Here is a 22,839-nt window from a genome sequence, read left to right on the forward strand (position 1 = left end):
TTCACACCAGGAAGAATGGGCATCATCAGAAAATCTACAAACAACAAATGCTGGAGAGGGTGTGACGAAGAGGGAACCCTCTTGCACTTGGTGGGAATGTAAATTGATACAGATACTACGGAGAACAGTATGCAGGTTCCTTAAAAAACTAAAAATAGAATTACCATATGATCCTGCAATCCCACTACTCGACATATACCCAGAGAAAACCATAATTCAAAAAGACACATGCACCCAATGTTCATTGCAGCACTATTTACAATAGCCAGGACATGGAAGCAACCTAAATGCCCATCGAAGGACGAATGGATAAAGAAGATGTGCTACATATATACAATGGAATATTACTCAGCCATAAAAAGGAACGAAATTGGGTGATTTCGAAATTGGTCACGTCCAGAGACGTGGCTGGATCTAGAGACTGTCATACTGAGTGAAGTAAGTCAGAAAGAGGAAAATAAATATCGTATATTAACACATATATGTGGAACCTAGAAAAATGGCACAGATGAACTGGTTTGCAGGGCAGAAATTGAGACACAGATGTAGAGAACAAACATATGGATACCAGCAGGGGGAAATGGCGGGGGTGGGGGTTTGGTGGTGTGATGAATTGGGAGATTGGGATTGACATGTATACACGAATATGTATAAAATGGGTAACTAATGAGAACCTGCTGGATAAAATAAAATAAATAAATTAAAAAATTGTATATTTTGTCATTCCTGAAGGACCTCATTTGAGTGGATTTGTGCAGATAAGTAAGGAATTGTCCAGTAGATGGTTAAACAGTAACTGGGAAGATACCTGGAAATACGTATTTAGAAGTCATCAGTTATAAGTAATGGTTAAAGCCACAAAAGTAGAGGATGCTGTTCAGTGAAGGAATGTGGGGTGAAGGAGCAGTGGGTTAAAGGAGTTCCACCAAGGATGTTGAGAAGTAATGGGGTCCCAATGGCATCTCAAGTCAGTGGAGGAAGGATTGTGTTATTTAATAAAAAGTGTTGGGACAAGTGGTAGCATTTGGTGGGAAGAGGGGGAAGCTGGGCCCCTGACTCTTATTGTTCACCAGAATTAATTTTATATGGATTAAACCTTAAAATGTTAAAAGGCTTAATTGTACTTGAAGACAATATAGGTGACAATTTATAAAATATTCAAATGAGAAAAGTTTATGGTCAGAAAACATAAAGGACAAAATTGAGAAATATGACTTAATGAAAGTCAAATAGACTTCGCTAGAAAGTAAGAGAACTTGGAAATATATTTGCAATGTATATAACACAGTTAATATGCACATTGTGATATTTCTTTCTAATTGAGCAGTAAGGAACAGATTAATGCCTAATTTAAAAGGTAGACAAAAGACAGAATGAGCAGTGTAAAGCACTGTAAATCACCAATAAACATGAAAATGTATTTTGATTACATAAGCAAGGAAATGAGATTTATGGCTAGCAGTTGGAAGAGATTAAAATTAAAAAAAAAAAGATAACCCTTGATAGTAGAGAGTGTGGCGAAGTGTGGACTGGGGAATGGAGCTGTTCCTGGTTCTTTCTGAAGGTGAGCTTTTATCATGCTTTTTTTCATGTTAAAAATCTCTTGACATGTTTCTGAACAAGAAGGAATGTTCTTCAGGTCGTTTCTTTACTATAATTTCACCCTTGTGATAGAAGGAAGAAACAAGTTCATTTGTCTGATAGACACTTGTTGACATTTCTTGAAGGCTGTTGAAGTCACTCCTATTATAGCAGAGCTGAGGTGAGACATGAGTGGATAGATGTCCCTCTTCAGTGGGGTGGGGCTTCCAGGGGCCTCTGAAAGATGGGAAGCGTTGGCAAGTGGAGAGTGTTGGTGGGTGGAAAGAGCCATTCCCTGGAGCTGTGTTTTGAGGAGAGGCCTGAGGCCTGTGGGAGTGAGGAAGTTTGGGGAGCCACCGGTCTTCAGCTGTACTGTGGAGGGCATGGAGGCAGCCCACTGGTGGCCACTGGAAGGGCCTGGTCTACGAGGCAGAGCAGGGACTTGATGCTGGAGCAGCAGGGGCCTTCAAAGGGTTTTAAGCACCTGAGTGATGTGCTCCAATTTGTTATGACATGCTGAAGTTGATAAGGAACAGGCTCTTGAATGAACAGGGAAGTCCTCGCCGGAATGATGACCAAAACTGACAGAGAGGAATGTCAGGATCCCGAGAAACAAAAAATCTGGATGACAGTGTACAAAAAATTCCTAGGACATTCAGAAAAACATAAGCTAGATTCTTATAACATAGCAAAGGTTGAATTTCAGTATTATTCTCCTGCATGCACAAGTAGACTAAAAGATGATACTGGAATCCCTAAGCACTTGATCTGTCCTCTTATATCCCAAACTTTCTTGGTTCATAGTGTCCTTAGTGTTTCATTAATGTTTTTTTGTTGTTGTTGTTGTTTTTGGTTTTTTAATAATACAGCAGATTCTCATTAGTTATCCATTTGATACACATCAGTGTATACATGTCAATCCCAATCCCCCAATTCATCACACCACCATCCTGACCCCCTGCTGCTTTCCCCCTTGGTGTCCATATATTTGTTCTCTACATCTGTGTCTCAATTTCTGCCCTGCAAACCGGTTCATCTGTGCCATTTTTCTAGGTTCCACATATATGCGTTAATATACGATATTTATTTTCCTCTTTCTGACTTACTTCACTCAGTATGACAGTCTCTAGATCCAGCCACGTCTCTACAAATGACCCAACTTTGTTCCTTTTTATGGCTGAGTAATATTCCATTGTATATATGTAGCACATCTTCTTTATCCATTCATCCTTTGATGGGTATTTAGGTTGCTTCCATGTCCTGGCTATCGTAAATAGTGATGCAGTGCATGTGTCCTCTTGAATTATGGTTTTCTCTGGGTACGTGCCCAGTAGTGGGATTGCTGGATTATATGGTAATTCTATTTTTAGTTTTTTAAGGAACCTGCATACTGTTCTCCATAGTATCTGTATCAATTTACATTCCCACCAACAGTGCAAGAGGGTTCCCTGTTCTCCACACCCTCTCCAGCATTTGTTGTTTGTAGAATTTCTGATGATACCCATTCTGACTGCTGTGAGGTGATATCTCATTGTAGTTTTGATTTGCGTTTCTCTACTAATTAGTGATGTTGAGCAGCTTTCCATGTGCTTCTTGGCCATCTGTATGTCCTCTTTGGAGAAATGTCTATTTAGGTCTTCTGACCATTTTTGGATTGGGTTGTTTGTTTTTCTACTATTGAGCTGCATGAGCTGTTTATATATTTTGGAGATTAATCCTTTGTCCATTGATTCGTTTACAAATATTTTCTCCCATTCTGAGGGTTGTCTTTTTGTCTTGTTTATGCTTTCCTTTGCTGTGGAAAAGCTTTGAAGTGTCATTAGGTCCCATTTGTTTACTTTTGATTTTAGTTCCATTACTCTAGAAGGTGGATCAAAAAAAGATCTTGCTGTGATTTATGTCAGAGTGTTCTTCCTATGTTTTCCTCTAAGAGTTTTATAGTGTCCGGTCTTACATTTAAGTCTGTAATCCATTTTGAGTTTATTTTTGTGTATGGTGTTAGTGAGTGTTCTAATTTCATTCTTTTACATGTAGCGCTCCAGTTTTCCCAGCACCACTTATTGAAGAGACTGTCTTTTCTCCATTGTATATCCTTGCTTCCTTTGTCATAGATTAGTTGACCATAGGTGCGTGGGTTTATCTCTGGGCTTTCTATCCTGTTCCATTGATCTATGTTTCTGTTTTTGTGCCAGTACCATATTGTCTTGACTACTGTAGCTTTGTAGTATAGTCTGAAGTCAGGGAGTCTGATTCCTCCAGCTCTGTTTTTTTCCCTACAGACTGTTTTTTCCCCTCCAGACTGCTTTAGCTATTCGGTGTCTTTTGTGTCTCCATACAAATTTTAAGAGTTTTTGTTCTAGTTCTGCAAAAACTGCCATTGGTAATTTGATAGGGATTGCACTGAATCTGTAGATTGCTTTGGGTAATATAGTCATTTTCACAATACTGCTTCTTCCAATCCAAGAACATGGTATATCTCTCCATCTGTTGGTATCATCTTTAATTTCTTTCATCAGTGTCTTATAGTTTTCCGCATACAGGTCTTTTGTCTCCCTAGGTAGGTTTATTCCTAGGTATTTTATTCTTTCTGTTGCAGTGGTAAATGGGAGTGTTTCCTTAATTTCCCTTTCAGGTTTTTTATCATTATTTTATATGAATGCAAGAGATTTCTGTGCATTAATTTTGTATCCTGCAAGTTTACCAAATTCATTGATTAGCCCTAGTAGTGTTCTGGTGACATCTTTAGGATTTTCGATGTATAGTATCATGTCATCTGCAAACAGTGATAGTTCTACTTCTTCTTTTCCAATATGTATTCCTTTTATTTCTTTTTTTTCTCTGACTGCCATGGCTAGGACTTCCAAAACTATGTTGAATAATAGTGGTGAGAGTGGACATCCTTGTCTTGTTCCTGATCGTAGAAGAAATGCATTCAGTGTTTCACCATTGAGAATGATGTCTGCTGTGTGTTTGTCGTATATGGCCTTCATTTTATTGAGGCAGTTTCCCTCTATGCCCACTTTCTGGAGAGTATTTATCATAAATCGTTGTTGAATTTTGTCAAAAGCTTTTTCCGAATCTATTGAGATGATCATATGGTTTTTATTCTTCAATTTGTTAATATGGTGTATCACATTGATTGATTTGCGTATATTGAAGAATCCTTGCATCCCTGGGAGAAATCCCACTTGATCATGGTATATGATCCTTTTAATGTGTTGTTGGATTCTGTTTGCTTGTATTTTGTTGAGGATTTTTGCATCTATATTCATCAGTGATATTGGTCTGTAATTTTCTTTTTTTGTAGTATCTTTCTCTGGTTTTGCTATCAGGGTGATGGTGGCCTCATAGAATGAGTTTAGGAGTGTTCCTTCCTCTGCAATTTTTTGGAAGAGTTTGAGAAGGATGGGTGTTAGCTCTTTTCTAAATGTTTGACAGAATTCACCTGTGAAGCCATCTGGTCCTGGACTTTTGTTTGTTGGAAGATTTTTAATCACAGTTTCAATTTCATTACTTGTGATTGGTCTGTTCATATTTTCTATTTCTTCCTGCTTCAGTCTTGGAAGGTTATACCTTTCTAAGAATTTGTCCATTTCTTCCAGGTTGTCCATTTTATTGGCATAGAGTTGCCTGTAGTAGTCTCTTAGGATGTTTTGTATTTCTGTGATGTCTGTTGTAACTTCTCCTTTTTCATTTCTAATTTTATTGATTTGAGTCCTCTCCCTCTTTTTCTTGATGAATCTGGCTAATGGTTTATCAAGTTTGTTTATCTTCTCAAACAACCAGTTTTTAGTTTTATTGATCTTTGCTACTGTTTTCTTTGTTTCTATTTCATTTATTTGTGCTCTGATCTTTATGAGTTCTTTCCTTCTGCTAACTTTGGGTTTTGTTTGTTCTTCTTTCTGTAGTTCCTTTAGGTGTAAGGTTAGATTGTTTATTTGAGATGTTTGTTGTGTCTTGAGGTAGGATTATATTGCTATAAACTTCCCTCTTAGAACTGCTTTTGCTGCATCCCATAGGTTTTGGATCATCGTGTTTTCATTGTCATTTGTCTCTAGGTATTTTTTGATTTCCTCTTTGATTTCTTCAATGATCTCTTGGTTATTCAGTAATGTATTCTGTAGCCTCCATGTGTTTGTGTTTTTTACGTTTTTTTCCCTGTAATTGATTTCTAATCTCATAGCATTGTGGTCAGAAAAGATGCTTGATATGATTTCAATTTTCTTAAATTTACTAAGGCTTGATTTGTGACCAAAGATGTGATCTATCCTGGAGAATGTTCCGTGTGCACTTGAGAAGAAAGTGTAATATGCTGTTTTTGGATGGAATATTCTATAAATATCAATTAAATCTATCTGGTCTATCGTTTCATTTAAAGCTTCTGTTTCCTTATTAATTTTCTGTTTGGATGATCTGTCCATTGGTGTTAGTGAGGTGTTGAGGTCCCCCACTATTATTGTGTTACTGTCAATTTCCTCTTTTGTAGCTATTAGCAGTTGCCTTATTTATTGAGGTGCTCATATGTTGGGTGCATATATATTTATAATTGTTATATCTTTTTCTTGGGTTGATCCCCTGATCATTATATAGTATCCTTCTTTGTCTCTTGCAACATTCTTTATTTTAAAGTTTATTTTATCTGATACGAGTATTGCTACTCCAGCTTCCTTTTGATTTCTATTTGCATGGAATACCCTTTTCCATCCCCTCACTTTCCATCTGTATGTGTCCCTAGGTCTGAAGTGGGCGCCTTGTAGATAGCATATATATGGGTCCTGTTTTTGTATCCATTCAGCGAGCCTGTGTCTTTTGGTTGGAGCATTTAAATCCATTCACGTTTAAGGTAATTATCCATACGTATGTTCCTATTGCCATTTTCTTAATTGTTTTCGGGTTTTTTGTTTTTTTTTTTTTGCGGCACGCGGGCCTCTCACTGTTGTGGCCTCTCCCATTGTGGAGCACAGGCTCTGGACGCGCAGGCTCAGTGGCCATGGCTGACGGGCCCAGCCCCTCCGCGGCATGTGGGATCTTCCCAGACCGGGGCACTAAGCCATGTCCCCTGCATCAGCAGGCAGACTCTCAACCACTGCACCACCAGGGAAGCCCTGGGTTTGTTTTTGTAGGTCCTTTTTTTCTCTTGTGTTTCCCACTTAGAGAAGTTCCTTTAGCATTTGCTGTAGAGCTGGTTTGGTGGTGAATTCTCTTAGCTTTTCCTTGGCTGTAACGCTTTTGATTTCTCCATCAAATCTGAATGAGAAACTTGCCAGGTAGAATAACCTTGGTTGTAAGTTCTTCCCTTACATCACTTTAAATATGTCATGCCACTTCCTTCTGTCCTTTAGAGTTTCTGCTGAGAAATCAGCTGTTAACCTTATGCGAGTTCCCTAGCATGTTATTTGTCATTTTTCCCTTGCTGCTTTCAATAATTTTTCTTTGTCTTTAATTTTTGCCAATTTGATTACTATGTGTCTCGGCATGTTGCTCCTTGGGTTTATCCTGTATGGGACTCTCTGCCCTTCCTGGATTTGTGTGGCTGTTTCCTTTCCTATGTAGGGAAGTTTTCGACTATAATCTCTTCCAATATTTTCTCCGGTCTTTTCTCTCTCTCTTCTCCTTCTGGGACCTCTATAATTCGAATGTTGTTGTGCTTAATGTTGTCACAGAGGTCTCTTAGGCTGTCTTCATTTCTTTTCATTCTTGTTCCTTTATTCTGTTCTGCAGCAGTGAAGTCCACCATTCTGTCTTCCAGGTCACTTATCTGTTCTTCTGCCTCATTTATTCTGCTACTGATTTCTTCTAGTGTATTTTTCATTTCAGTTATTATATTGTTCATCTGTTTGTTTGTTCTTTAATTCTTCTAGGTCTTTGTTAAACATTTCTTGCACCTTCTCGATCTTTGCCTCCATTCTTTTTCCGAGGTCCTGGATCATCTTCACTATCATTGTTCTGAATTCTTTTTCTGGAAGGTTGCCTATCTCCACTTCATTTAGTTGTTTTTCTGGGGTTTTATCTTGTTCCTTCATCTGGTACATAGCCCTCTGCCTTTTCATCTCGTCTATCTTTCTGTGAATGTGGTTTTAGTTTCACAGGGCTGCAGGACTATAGTTCTTCTTGCTTCTGCTCTGACAAAATATTTTGATGCTACATATCCACTGAGATATTTCACAGATTTCTCAAAAAACTCCACATGTGCAAAATAAACTCACCTTCTCTTCCAAACCTGCCCCTTGACAAACCCATCTCCATTCACGGCACCAGTCTCTCCTGGGTCACACTCAACTACTCCTGCTTCTCACCCTTCCCACCTACTCACCAGTTCTACCTCCAAAACACACCTTGCCTCTGCCCTAGAACCTACCCCTACTTCCATTCCCACTGCTCTGGCAGGCTCTCATCAGCATCTCTGGCATAGGTCGTTCACATCAGTACTTAATTAATGCCATGGCCTCTGGCAGGGGCCTCCCACAGTCTATCTCTCACATGACTCACCTGGCTCTGAGCAGCATCTCCATCTAAGTCTCATCATTCATCCAAACTCCAGGCCAAATGTCTGGAGGCTGAAAGTTTGTGCCCTCTGACCAACATCTTTAGCTCAAGCGGCTACTTCATCACTCCCACTTCACCTACTCGCTGTTTTATAACCACCCACACTTAGGATCTCTCAAACTTTTAGCAACATAAGGGTAAGGCATCAGTAGATCTGTGTTTGATAGCTTTAAACACATTGAATGCTTTCTCACCATTTGAGTTTAATCAAAAGCTTTAAGAAAAGGGCATCATGGATTGAGCATGGAAAGAGCAGAGTCATTACTGCTGCACGTGTCACTATTAGGAAATAATGCCTCAACATTATTAGGAAAGTAAAGACAAACTTCCAGGGCCGGGCCTGGCTAGGGCCTTGTTGGGGCTTCTTCCCCTTGGTCTGCACTCCTGCCAGGTTGCTCCCTGGTCTCTGGATTCCCAAGCCTCCATGACACAAGCTGGAGGCCCGCTTCTGAATCGTCGGTCTCACATGCCTGAAATTTTCCATGGCTCTCCCTGGCCTACGGAGAAGGTGCCAGCTGTCAGCATGGCATGAGGCTCTCTGCTGTTCCAAGCCACCTAACTTCAGTCCCACCTACCTTTGCCCTCTGACCCACACTGGCCCTGTGCTCAAGTCCCAACAAACACGGCAGGCTCTGCTGTCCTCTGTGTCACTGCACACCTTACCCTCTACCCAGAATGTCCTTCCCACCCCATTCCTCCCTGTCCATTTAACAAACACCAACTCGCCCTTCAAAACTCAGCTCACATCAGCTCAAGGTTGCTCCAGATCCAACCTTCCTCTGTGTCTTTCCTTATTGGTCCCCCAAACTGAGACAAATTTCAGTTGCCATTCATCTAGACTATCAGTGTTGTCTATCTTGTAGCAGAATTAAGAGGTAAAATATTCCTTATGTTTTTATCAGAAGCATAAAGACAAAAGGCAGATCAGACCCACTCAGCAATGTCTGTGACCTCTTCTGTCCCTGTAAGCATTTGAGTTTTTGATCCCAGCAATACAGCCCATGGAATGCGTGAGTACAGCAATCACAACTTTGACTATTTGTAAGTGAGCTGAAAAGTTCCAAAACAGAGTCACCTGTACTTTTATTGAAGCTTGCATTTGAGAAAGAGTAAGTTGGCGAAACTCTACGTCTAGACGACAGTCTAAGGTCTACAGGTCAACACAGTTTGGTTGCTCTCCCTTTACTATTACATACTTAGTACATCTCAAGAGAGATAAAGGGTATTTCTTTGTGAAAAGAGATCCCACCACCACCACTAAAAAAAAGAAAGCTAATTGCTGGTTCCAGCAGAGGCCAATGGAGTGGAATAGGCCATGGAAAGCAATGGTGTAGATGGAAAAAATGTGAGATAAAGAAAGAATAAAATGTTGGCTTTGCTAGTGGCTCCAACCTGTGACATGACTTCTACATTCTTTCTACACAGGAACAAGAAAAAATAATTTATGAAACTGTCTTCTGTTATTAGGCTGTATCAGGGAAATAAAATGCAAGGTCAGTATTTGTCATAAGGGTCCCGAGACACTTCTCATGAACACTGAGGGTGTACTTTATATCAAAACATTTACAGCTGCTGCCAAAACTGTCCCTACACAAGGAACACATTACAAAATTAATGTATTCTTATATACCGTCAAATGGAAATCTTAAACTGCAGGCTTTCTGCCCTCATCTTCAGTGAGACCACGTGCTGGAATTTCTCAAATGGGGTATCGATAAATTCTATCCACCCTAAATTTATTAGTAGGAACCCACAGCAGTAATTTTACACTAGATAATCTCAAAAAGGCATATTCTTCACAGAGGATATAGAGTAGCAATTTTAATACTATTAGCCCAGGATATTCTCACAGATATATAATGCAAGTCATCACTAAATCATCAGTAAATGTCAAGGTGAAATAACCTAGTCTGCTCCTCCTGTACTTGGTAGAACAAGCAAGAGGCAATATTTGTGTTCACTGAAAAGTAACATCACAACATAGTTTTTTTTTAAATCGCAGGAGAGGAAATGAGGCCCACTTGATTGTCAGCTGCTGTAACACACCTTTTACTGAGTGGGTGTGCCTCCTGGCCCTGAAGTGCTCTGGTCACTTTCCTTGTCATGCAAGTAGTGGGGGCGTGTCTGCCCTGCCCACTGCTGCATATCTGATGCCTACCTGCTGCCTGGGGAAAAAAAGGCCCTTAATAGTTGCTGAATGAATGAATCACATTTCATTTTAACAACTCTATAAAAGGAAAAGGGATCGGACCCTGACTTTTGAGAACTTATCATACAGAACTACGGAAACCGATAACAGAAGGAAACAAAGAAGAAAAAAAAAAAGCTTTTGATTCAAAATAAAATTTCTTGGCACTGGAAAGCATTTCAGTTTTAAAGTAAATAATAACTCAACAAAATACTTCTCAGTGACCAGAAGCAATGAAATATTTTGCCAGAATGTCATAAAGTGCTTCTTACAACAGTTGATATGTTATTCTGTTTAGAAATCCTATATTAGTAGGAATATTGGCCTTAATCATAACAGAATAGTGAGGGAAAGGTAACATTTAGCTAACACATACTACTCGCAGGCACGATGAGGTGGATATTATTATTCCCTTTTACAGGTAAGAACAGACACAGAACTTGTGCAAGTTCTGTGGGTTGCCTAACCAGTAAGTGAAAAAAGGAAGCTGCTCTCATTCTCTTTACTACATAATATGCTCCTTATGTTGGAAATTCAGGAAAATAAAAATAGTAGTCACCTGTAATTTCAGCACAAGGAGATATTCTCACCTAACATCTGGTGTATAGCCTTCCTGGCATTTTCCTACGTAACAGGTAGAAAACTGCACACTCCTGCTCACTCGCTCGCTCTCTCTACCTCCTTCTCCAAAAACAAACAAAAAAACCTTAGATCCACTTACACGTGCTGTTTTGCAATCTGCTTTTTCACTTTACAAATTTTGAGTATCTTTCCAAATCAATAAATACTTCTTACCTCACTGTCAATGAAGAAAGGGTTTTTCATTACAAGTATTGATATATACCACAATTTATGTAATCCATCTCCCTATTATTGAGCATTTAAGTTGTTTCTAGCTTATAACTATCATAAAGAAAGCTACAAAAATCATTTTTGCAAACTAAAGGTTGGGTTTTTGGTGTACTTTTTGTGGAGGTTACCAGAATCTGGAGATGAGTTTCCAAGCTTGGGGGAGCACCCCACCCCTCGCAATTTGAGACACCCCACTATGTGGACTTCCCGCCAAGTGAAGAATCACTGTGCGGGGAGAAAGCTACTGACAGGAATACGGTGCCCACAGGCACCGCGTAGGCGAGAACCACTGCTATAGACTGGTCTCTGTGCACACACTTTATTTTTTTTTCCTTAGTTTAAATTCCTAGTGGTGGAAATGCCTGACTAAGGGACATGGCACATTTTTGAGGCTTTCGGTGAGTAATAAACAAAATTGCCCTCCTGGAAAGTTATAACAATTGAAACACCCACCAGCAGCATTGGAAAGTGACAATCCCCAAAAACCTAATGGTTAGCTAGATTTGTTTGTAACCAACCAAATCCCTATATGGCTCTAAGTTTTAAAAATAGTGAAACTATTGATAAAACATATCTAGAAAAATAGCAAACAATTCAGACAACAAATGCTAAATTTTAAAGTACATATGTTTTCAAATACAAAATATAAAACTTAAATGACACGGATCCCAGCAGACTGAACAGAATGAATATTACAAGATCTAGTGACACCAGGCTCTGAAAATTGCCAAGCTGGTAAGTAAAACACATCTTTATTTGCCCATCTGGCTAATATTAGGCTTAATAGTTTGGGCTTTAATAGCAACATGCTCTATTGTTTAACAAGAAAAGAAACTCATGAAATCATGTATTCTTTCAAATTTTATAAGTATTATCTTATAGCTAATGTGCAATCTTAAGTACTCAAAATTCTCTTATGTATTCATTTATTCAACAAATATCTGGGCTGGGCACTGTTCTATGGAGACATAGCAGTGAACCCCACAAATTTCCTGCTGTTCCAGAGGGGAGCTTAGAACCCTGCAGTTAGGAATCAGCAAATCGTGGTTACAAACACCAGTCTGGAACTACTGGATTCTTAGGCAAATTAGAACACCTGTGGGGCTTGGTTTATCAGTAAACTTAAAGTTGACCAGATGATCCGAGGCCCCTTCTGCCCCTTAAATTCTATACCTTCTTTGGTTTTGTCTGAATGCTTAAGCTCCTACTACTCGTAAATGCTTTGCATTTTAAGTTATATACAGGACTATATATAGTCCTTCCTTAGAAATCAGAATGAAGCTCTCAGCCCCCTCCCTCCCAAATTTTACATCTACAGTAAAACTCTGGTGATCCAGGTAACTTCAAGGAATGATACAGGATAAGGTTCGTGTTAGATGAAGACTTCTGCTCCCAATTTTAACTGTGTGTTTGAAAAGGATCCTAAGATGTTCTTGCCTCCTTCGCTTTTGAACTGCACTATAAATACTACAGCATGAAACATGAAACAGGACCCACTGGTGTGGCGGCAGGTCTCCAAGCCTGGGACTGGGAAGGCTGGCACCCAGCTTTAAGGTGGCATGCTGGCAGCTGCAGCACTAAGTCGTGATGGTGGAGTCTCACCTCTCTCCAGCTTACCCTCATCCCCAATTCAAAGGCACATTCTGTCTACAGAATGTCTACAATTCACTGCCCCACCAGCATTTTCAATATGAGAAATGGGAAGCATTACTTCTGCCACCCCTTGTTATTTTCCACCCCATGCTCCCACCACCGCTGTTTCAACTGTCCTCCGATCCAGCGTTTCCTTGGAGAAGGCTGCTCCTGCAAGCAGTGAGAAGAAGGCAAGGGGCCTCAGTATCCCAAGTCACCCTTAGGGAAGAGCCACACACTTTATGGGAGTATTAGCGCCTTCTTGTGGTCTTCCAGGATACTGCCACTTAATAATACAGATACAGATTCTCAGCTACCGGCACGTACTGATTCCAAGTCTTCCTCTGTACCTGCCCTACAAACCAGAAGAATGGGTAGAGGCAAGATTTTCTCACCTCTCTGCAAAAGTACGTGAAAAATTCACCCACCAGAAGGTTTTCTTCAACTTCCAACATAAACGCATAAAACAGTATTTGATAAGCACAACCTTTGCTCACACGAGCAGCAGCAGCAGCAGCAAGGACTGGTGAGGAATGTGTATGTGTCGTAAACTTTAGGCAATGTAAGACAAATCTGGACCTGCTGCATCTCTATAGTTCACAAAGGAAAGGTACAGGTAGTAGTAAAAGTACTTTAACTCAAGCATCTAAGCCTCAATGTACCAGTGACCTATAAAACAGATGCTTGTGGGCTTCCGCAATTTGCCTGAAGACCTTTCACTGCAAGGAGAGTGACGAAAAACAAAGGTAACTTGATTTAAAATTTTAAAGTCACAGAATCCATCCTTTACATAGCATGTGCACAGAGCTTAAGAGAGAATGCTGGAAGATAAAATTATCTTATATGGGAACAACTTATTGGGTTCAGGTATCAACCAATTAGGATAGGAAATAAAAAATCAACCCCCCTCTTTCTGCAAGATCACAACTCCTGATATGGAACAGGACCTCAAAAGTCACAGTTCAGAAAAAAACAACAGATTCTAATTAGGCATCTACAACAATTGGCTTGGCACAAAACTCATTTCCCAAGCTTTCAGTTAATATAAAGGAACATATATTCAGAATGACAAACAGATTAGAAGTTGAGAAGAGGAAATACCACAGTTCCTGATACTCCCTAAAATAGAACACACACACATTCTTCCTGTGAGAATAAAAGTACCTGCATAAAATACATACATTTTATGTGCTCATTAGTCTGTCATCTGCCCAAAAGGATTCAAACATTCACTATACCAAAAAAGGTATCTCTGAAATTTTTACCCTTAGGCAAATGGCTAATCTACTAAAATCAAAGATGGAACTTTTAACTAAATTACTCAGAAATCACTATAATGTCCTGGAAAATTAGGCATGCTTTTAAGGCTTCATACTCTAATTTCAGGGAATAGAAATCAAATGCAACTGACTTAAAGCAACAATTTGAGAGGATGTGTTAACAGGAGACCAGATTTGGTAACGTCAAGGGCCAGAGCCAAGATGGAAAACTCAACTAGAAGACTCCCAAATCTAGGTATTTTGACCAAAACCAGGCAAGATTATTTCTTAAACTCTCTAATTATTCATTAATTCTATAAATATTCACAGCCCATTCTGACCAAGGCTGTTCCTGGCACGGGGGAAGCAATGAGGAACAAGCAGATCAGTGCCTGCCCTCCTGGAGCTTCCAGCAGGTGGAGGAACTCCACCACCCAAGGTCTCCTTCCCACTTCTATAAATGTTCCTTGACATATGCAAATACCCAGGACACTAATCCCAGTGACTTCTCTCTCCTGCCAGCCACTTTTTCATCATAAATTCCAGCCACAAAGCAACCTTTGATAAGCAAAGGTTGTGCTTATCAAATACTGTTCCTCTGGCGTGCAAGGCTCAGCCCCACTGCAGGGCCTTTGCATGTGCTGTTCCCTCTGCCTGAAGTCACCATTCTCCAAAAACACACTCAACTCTCAGTTCAAATCTCTCCACCTCAGAGAGGCTTCCAGGGCCACTCAGTCTAAAACAGCAGCCCCTACCCTGCCCCTGTTTGCCACAGCAAACCTATTTTACCACTTTTCCAGCACTTATCACTCTCTAATGTTATTGCCTTTATTGCTTCTCTGCTTTTTATCCACCTCCCTCACTAAGATGTGAACTCATTAGAAGGGGATCTGTCTGTCCTGTGTACTGCTATATTCTTAGTTGCTAGAAAGTTGCCTGGAATATAACAGATGCAATATTAGCAGTTTTGTAGCACAACGACAGGTACTGAATAACAAAGGAAAAAGAAAACACCTTAAATGTGAAAAGGTTTGTTTGGTCAGTTAAAAAAAAAAAGGATTATTACAGTTTCTTACATTAGTCCTAAAATCATTCTCAGAAATAAGCATAATGGAAATATAAAGCTTAACATTGGCTAATCTTCAAATTATATACTGTATTTGGCTCAAGTGCTAGCTAGCATTAGTCTTACTTCTACAATTTACTCTGTTTTAAAAGCACTCTTAAGAGACCTCAAATTTTAATTTAAAAGGGCCAAATATTTTCTAAAAGCATAGTCCCTCTTAAAAGTTATGAATAACCTTCTCCCAAAGTGTACAATTTATAACCATACTATAGCAACATTAAAATATGAGATACTGGTGATAATCTACAGAAGGCAGGGATGTTAGTGCCTAATGGCAAACAAGTTTTACAACTGATAAACTGCCTTTATCTTCAACTTAATCAAAGTTACAAGCCTTTTCTCCATGTTCAAAATATTCAAACTCTTAAGGATTTTTCTTACAGATTATTCTTTTTTTTTTTTTTGCGGTACGCGGGCCTCTCACTGTTGTGGACTCTCCCATTGCGGAGCACAGGCTCCGGACGCGCAGGCTCAGCAGCCGTGGCGCATGGGCCCAGCCACTCCGCGGCACGTGGGATCTTCCCGGACCGGGGCACGAACCCGTGTCCCCTGCATCGGCAGGCGGACTCTCAACCACTGCGCCACCAGGAAGCCCTCTTACAGATTATTCTTAACAACTTACATCTATTCTTTTATTTCTTTTGTTGAAACAAAGAGCTAAGGTGTTAATCAAGGAATATGACCTTAGTAACTGGCCTTGATGTCTCATGCTTCACCACAAAGACACCAAAGATCCTTATGGACTGCTTTGCAATTATATAAAAGGAAAGGGTGTACACTGGAGAGAAGGGGCATATATTTCCTGGACATGATGCAAAGAAGTAAGTTACTATTGCCTTTGGGCCTTTGGGAATAATTGAAATCCACTTAAAAACCTCAAAAACTAATGTTTTACAATAATTCTACAGCAAAATAGTAGAAACAACCTACCGCAATGAAGAAGAGGTTAAATAAATTACGTTTCATCCTTAATGGAGTACTCAGCAGCTGTTAGAGAATGAGACATCTCTTAGGTACTGATGTAGAAACTGCCAAGATTTAGTACTCCGCAGGGAGGGGAGGGCAGGGAGCTGGTGCAGAACAGAGTATACAATGCATCCTCATATGTGGAAACACAAATAAAAAGAACACATACAAAATGTTTATACTAGCATAGGCTTTATCTGGAAAGATATACACAGGAGTTAGTAACCCTGGGTCCTGGGGAGAACAGGGTGCAATGAGGCCTGGAGGTGGGGACAGAGGTATACTTTCCACTCTATAGCTTTTTATACATACTGAATCTTCTACAGTGTGCACAGGTTGCCTGTCCCACAAATTAATATGATAAATCTTGATGTCATAATAATTTATACTATTGCCAACATATTGTTCAGTGAGGACCATCAATAAGCAAAAGCTTTCAAAAATCACAAAAGTTTGTTCTCTTCAACAGCGAAGTTCCTGATCCTTATTTCCCAGGAAAGAATCCCAGTCTCCACTAACTAGAGAGGAGCACTTGTGATCTCACCTATTACAAAGCAAATAAGCCTCAGTTCAACCCTTGGAAGGGAAATCTAAATCGAGCTTGTACCTACCTAATGAAGCCTCCAAATCAACAGTTTCCCCTTGGCTCTAAAACAGAAAGTCAACGTAAAAAACAAATAAGAGCACAGTGTTTTTAAAAACACACACTATACTTAGGTTTCCTTTCCCCTGCCAGGCTTAGACGAGGAACCCTCCGATACTAGTGAAATGTGAGTTCAGAGCTGTGGCAAAATCAGCATTTAAGGGAAGGGGCAAGCATCATTTGCACTAAACGAACGCTTTAATTTTTCTCTTCTGGGGAGGGGAATTTGCTTTAAATTTAACTTAAGAATAATTTTGGGACCCCTGACTAAATGATACTTTTAAGTCACTTAATTTTACTCCAAGCAAATTTTTTTTTAAAGACAAATCTGAAACTGAAAACGAACAAATCAGAAGGCAAACTTTAAACTGAAACCTTTCTGTTGAAAAATGTATCTTAAAAGAACACATTAAAAAAATGCAAAAAAATTCATTTCCATACAAACACCATTCAGTATCAGTATATATGCTGTATCAATATTTGACTGCAATAACACACCCATACAAAAAGGAGCACACAGGTACCCAACCGCAAATAAAACACCTCATATATTTCTGGTAGCCAAAGGTGGGGACGCGGACGGTGGAGGCCAGAATCATGTTATTCAAGGCGTAAATTCACAGCATTTGAAGCACAGAGTTTTCTGTCAGACACAACTCAGGATTCCAGCTCTGTCTTTTGAAATGACGCATTAAAAGTGTCGTCCTTTACGAAGCCTAACTTTGATCGCCAACTCTTTAACTGGTTTTCATCAGTATAGCGCCTTCGGATACAAGCACATAAAATACAGGTGAATCAAATACACCATGAATACGGAAGGGACAGAGAACTAGTTTAATGAAAAGTTGAGGCACGGGGTCACGAAATCACTTGGTTGATTACATCCCTTAACAAAAACAAAAATTCAAGCTCCTTCCCATCCCCCAGGTAGCCTGTGGCCTCAGAACTCGCTGCCCTACGTGGGGTAGAAGTTCGCAGCCGGGGAGTCGGCGTCCTCTGGGAGCCGAGGGTGGCCCAAGGGTGCTTGGAGAGCGGCGCGACCTGGCGCGCCCCACCCCCCGCTCCCGGTCACTCCTCTCGGACGCTCCCCGACACCCGGGCCGAAGCCGGCCGGAGCGCTGCCCCCCGCCCCCCGCGGGCCGCCGGGCGCTCGCGGCGACGCGCCCACGGGACTGGGCTCCAGGCTCCGCGGCTCCCACTCCCCGCGCCTTGCGCCGCGCCCACCCGCTCTCCGTACTCACAAGCCGCTCCCGCGCCGCTATCTCGCCATCCCCGGCCGTCAGCTTGGCCGCCTCGGCCGCCGCCCGGGGGCTGCCAGGAGTCCGCAGTCGCGCGGGTCTGGAGGCGTAGAGGAGGGGGGCCGGGCACAACCCGCCGCCTCCGCCGCCGCCGTCTTGCCTCCCCGGTCCCAGCGCTGGGCTGCACCAGGCGGCCACGGGCGAGGGTCGGCCCGCTGCCCTCCGCGAGCCCCGGGAGCCGCCGCCGCCGCCAGAGCCGCGCGGAGGCAACAGTAACGGCCACGGCCAGTGGCGAGACGCTCCAGCGGGGACTGCGGCGCGCGTGGGCGGTCCCTGCACGCCGCTCGGCGGGGGGCGCTGCTGCCCCGGCCCCGCCCCCGGCCCCGGCCCCGCCCCGCCGCCCGCGCGCCCCCGCCGGAAGCCTTCCGCGCGCCCCCGCCACCGCCCCCCGCGGCGGGGCCGCGCGCGTCCGGCGCTCGCCGCGGGGCCGCCCCTGGGAGCAGGAGGGGAGCGGCCGCGGGCGGGGGCCGAGCACCGAGGGAGGTGCTTCCGCGGAGAGTCCAGTCGCGAGGCCAATCTCGGGAGGTCATGGAAGAGTCGGGGAGAGGAGCGGCCCAGCTGGTGCAAATGCTCAGGGAAGGCCTGCCTAGCGCGCGGCGGCCCTGTGCGGAGAGCAGCTCCCAAAAAGCTGTCAGTGCGCTTTGCAGACATTGCATAGAGGACAGGACGACGCGGGGCCGTGTTTTAGCTTCCTTTGTAAGGGCACACGAAAACCAGCCTCTACGCCTGGGCGGGGGTAGGGGGAGCGATGGCTTAGATTTTATGAGTTACCTAAAATGCCCCCATGGCTGGGGCGCTGCCACTCAGGCCACTTTCCTCCTCCCCGATGCAGGGCTCCCTCAGCCCGAGGGGGCCCGCGGGAGCATTCTGAGAGTATCCTGGAGCCATCTAGTCTTGCCTCCAAGGCGTGGTGGGCTTATTTGTGCGGAGAAAAAACGGATCCCTTAATGGGGTGAGATTTTTCCTCCTTGCATTGTTCCCATTTCCGCAGTTTCACTTGGCCTCGATTTTCTTCCAGAGTAATGCACCAAATGTAATTAGCTGGGGAGCGTTTGATGGCGCAGAATCGTGGTTTGAAGATGTTTACTCTCTATGCCGGACGCGTTTGATGATGTTCTCTTCGACACAATTAATTTTGCAACGTTCAGAAATGTGCCAGATGGAGCCCCTGGCACGCAGAGTCACAGGGCTCTGCAGACACACCTTCAATAGGAAGCCAGCTTGTTTGTTTCATTTGTGATTTATTTGATGCACCAGCACCAAGGCCAACGTGTTTTTTAGAGACCTTTGGATGAAATTACAGAGCAATTTCTAAATTAGCAAAACGAAGCTTATTTTCTGAGATAACATTTCCCTGTTGATAATGTAACTAAAATGGGCGCAAAACACCAGCAAGTACATTGATTGAAAAGTAGGCTCCCTAAATGAAAATATGTGTTTCACAGTAAGACATGGTCCCCACTAGTCTTCTAAGGGCCAGCTTCATCTGTGTTCATATTTTGAACGCCAAAACTAAATGCTTCCTATTATCCCTAAGACCTAGTTTGCAAAACAGTCTTCTACTATGTGTACTGGAACCCCTGTTTAAGATGTACAACGTTGCTTTTTCCGTTACCCTGGTTCTTGAGTCCTTGGTGGTTTGGGAAACTTACCTTATTTTTAAATTTTTTAATGGACGAAGGGGTTCAACAAAGGCACAAGTGCCTAGGGTCTAAGAAAATCGTGATGCAGTTGAGAAATTCCTTTCATAGGAAAAAATTGTAGTTAATTTTAAGCGTATTACATAGAACGCTAACTTCTGTGACTTTGTTTTATCTATCTATCTATCTATCTATCTATCTATATATATATATATAAAGAGAAAAAGATACAAAGGAAAAAAAAGAGAGACATAGAAACATTTGGGGGAATAATAATGCCTAGCATCTATTGGATACAAACTGTGTCTGGCACCATCTGTCACCTCATTTGATCTGCACAACACACCTGTAAACTAGGTACTGTTATCACACCTAGGGGTTGATGCAGGTTTTATGAGAAATTTACACAATTTGGGTGGTCCTCCCAAAGGAAAAAGAAAAACAAAACAATATAGCACACTCAAGCTGCTCCAGCACTACCCAACCCAAGGGAAAGTGACAAAGGGAAAATCCAAATAGAAAGAGACCTCAGTCTCAGCTGATGGTGGTTAAAATAGCTTACTTTTGCCAGCTGTACAAAAACATGACCACCTGAATGTATTGCTAGGTCTCCTGCCAGGGTCTTGGATGTGGGGCTGGAAAGATGCCTTAAAGCTTATGCTTTGATTAGCTAATTGCCTCCAACGTATGCCCTCATTTCATAGGTTAGGAAACTCAGGAACTTGCCACAGCTTCTAAGGAGCATCTCGGTTCCCGCACCATGCTGAGGTCTGAGGTCTGGTTTGAAAAGCGGTGTTAGACACACTTTTCATGAGAAATAATGGATTTTATATTTCCATAACAAAACCGGGGCTTTAAAAATATGTTAGTAATTTTCGGATTATGACCAGAAACTCAGTGTGCAGTACTTGATATGGTCCTGCTATCTGAGTTGATAGTAGTAAAATTTCCTTAACTATTGTTTAAAAGGTGAATTAATCACTGTGGATTCTTAAAGGAATTTCAACTCAATTTCGCCTGCCATGGATTGACACCATTTTTATTTCCCTTGTCATAGACCAGTCTATGTTGTAAATACTATTTTATATAATAATTACTTTTTTTTTTACAAAAAAAACTAAGATGTTGCAAACTAAGTATCAGAACATAAAGTTGTTTCATTTGAAGTTTATGTTGTATAATATGAAGAGTCTGACAGTTCTCATTCAATGTTTTGTTGAACAAATGAAGAATGAAATGGAAATGATTACATAATTAGAAGTAAGAAGGTAGATTATATAATAAGCTAAAATTGAATGGGAATGAAGCAGCAAAAATGTTGAACTTAAACTACTTGCTGGATAAGCAGAGCTGCTGATTTCTTTGTTAATTGTTTTATGCCCAAGATTTGTGCTCTTCTTTCTAGCTATTGGCTTTTCTTTTCTCCCTGCATTTCTGTTTTATTCATTAAAAAAAATTTTTTTGTAAATAAGATTTCATTTGAAATGCTTAAATATAAAAAAAAATCTTTAAGTGACAGAAAAATCATAATCACACCTGTAATGAAAATTCTGGAAATGAAAGGCTTTATCCTTTGAAAGGATCAATCACTCACAAAAGCAGCAAATGTAAGATGATGGGATTTTGTTATTAAATTACTCATATCTTGGCCCATACGCAGGCTTCTTGGGATGTGTGATCTAACATGCCTACTGTTTACCAATCAGTGGGACAAGATATGGCTTTGTTCCTGGAAGAAATTTTGGAAACAAATAAAAATCTACAAATTAAGCATAGTTATTAGCCAGCGAATAGTTGAAATGAGTGAAGCTGTGCTTCATTTTAAGCCTGACTAATAAACGTAGATTTAAATTGGTTTATTTTAGAGCGCAGTTTTGGACAAGATACAAAACTTTAATTAGATATATGACAGGAAGATACATGAGAATAATCATCTAATTTTCTCTAGATGTTATGTTCTTTACCCAAAGTGGTTTGGAATGTTATTTGAGGGGCATGAAAAATGCGATAGACACCATGAAAGATATTATCTTCCCCGGATTCTGTTTAAAATATTCTCTTTCAAATAGAAAGATTTCAGGGGTGTTATGTAAACTATTTTGGTAAATTATTATATCCCCATCATGGCCACACAGGATTGCATTTTGTCTTTTGCTTATTTATACTGTGCCTTCTTTCAAAGAGACTTAAGGTGGTTTACAATGAAAGACAAATATTAAACAAAAAAACAAACCAACCTTAAAACGTAGCACAAAACTTAGCTCCAGGTTTCCCCATAGCCAAATGAAATAGGGGAAATGAAGGTTTTTGTAACTCTCATTGTCAAGTGCAAGGAATCATAAAGCAGAATTTATTTAGGAGAAAGTCTTTTCTAGCTCAAGCTTGGAGAGGAATTTGTCATAAGGGTCCTTATATGATGGATATTCAAACGTCTAAGTTAACAGGGACACTGGACAACGCATCACTGGTTTTGGCCATCTTTTGATGACAGGCAGAGCTGATATATTTTTTCTGGTGAATAACTTTGAAATTGCTATTGTTGAAAGTAAGTAGTGAGACTCCTATAGAGTTATTATTTTTTTTTATTCTGCCCTACGAAGGCAAGCCAAGGACATAATATCAAATCTTGGTTTTCCCAGTTTCTTTCTTTATAAAAAGGACTAATTAAAAGTACCTATCAGAGGGTGGCAGAGAGGACAAATGAGTTAATTTCTATAAAACCTCTTACCGTGCTGCGTTGAATATTCTATAGTTTTCCTCAGGCAAGGGGTGTACATAATAGTTTTTCCTCCCCTCTTATAATGTCTTTCATGGTATACCACCTCAAATCCCTCTTGGAAGAATGCATGGTGTATGTGCCTGACAAAAAGTCAGCAGTAAATATTAGCTACAGGTAGTATCGTTATTACCACTTCTAAATCTATCAGAGCAGGTAGATGAGCCTGTTTGGGGCTACATGTAGTAGGGAGGTGGTTATAAATCCTGTTATCCTCAGTGGGTAAAGGTTAGGAATTAGAAATTGTTTGATTTGAGAAGCACTGAGTAAGGGGGGTCCTTTCCCCCGAGAGACTAACATTTAGTTAACTCCCTGGGTCCTAAGACCTGTCA

The sequence above is a fragment of the Globicephala melas genome, chromosome 3 (genome assembly GCF_963455315.2).
Source record: "Globicephala melas chromosome 3, mGloMel1.2, whole genome shotgun sequence".
NCBI classification, from domain to species: domain Eukaryota; kingdom Metazoa; phylum Chordata; class Mammalia; order Artiodactyla; family Delphinidae; genus Globicephala; species Globicephala melas.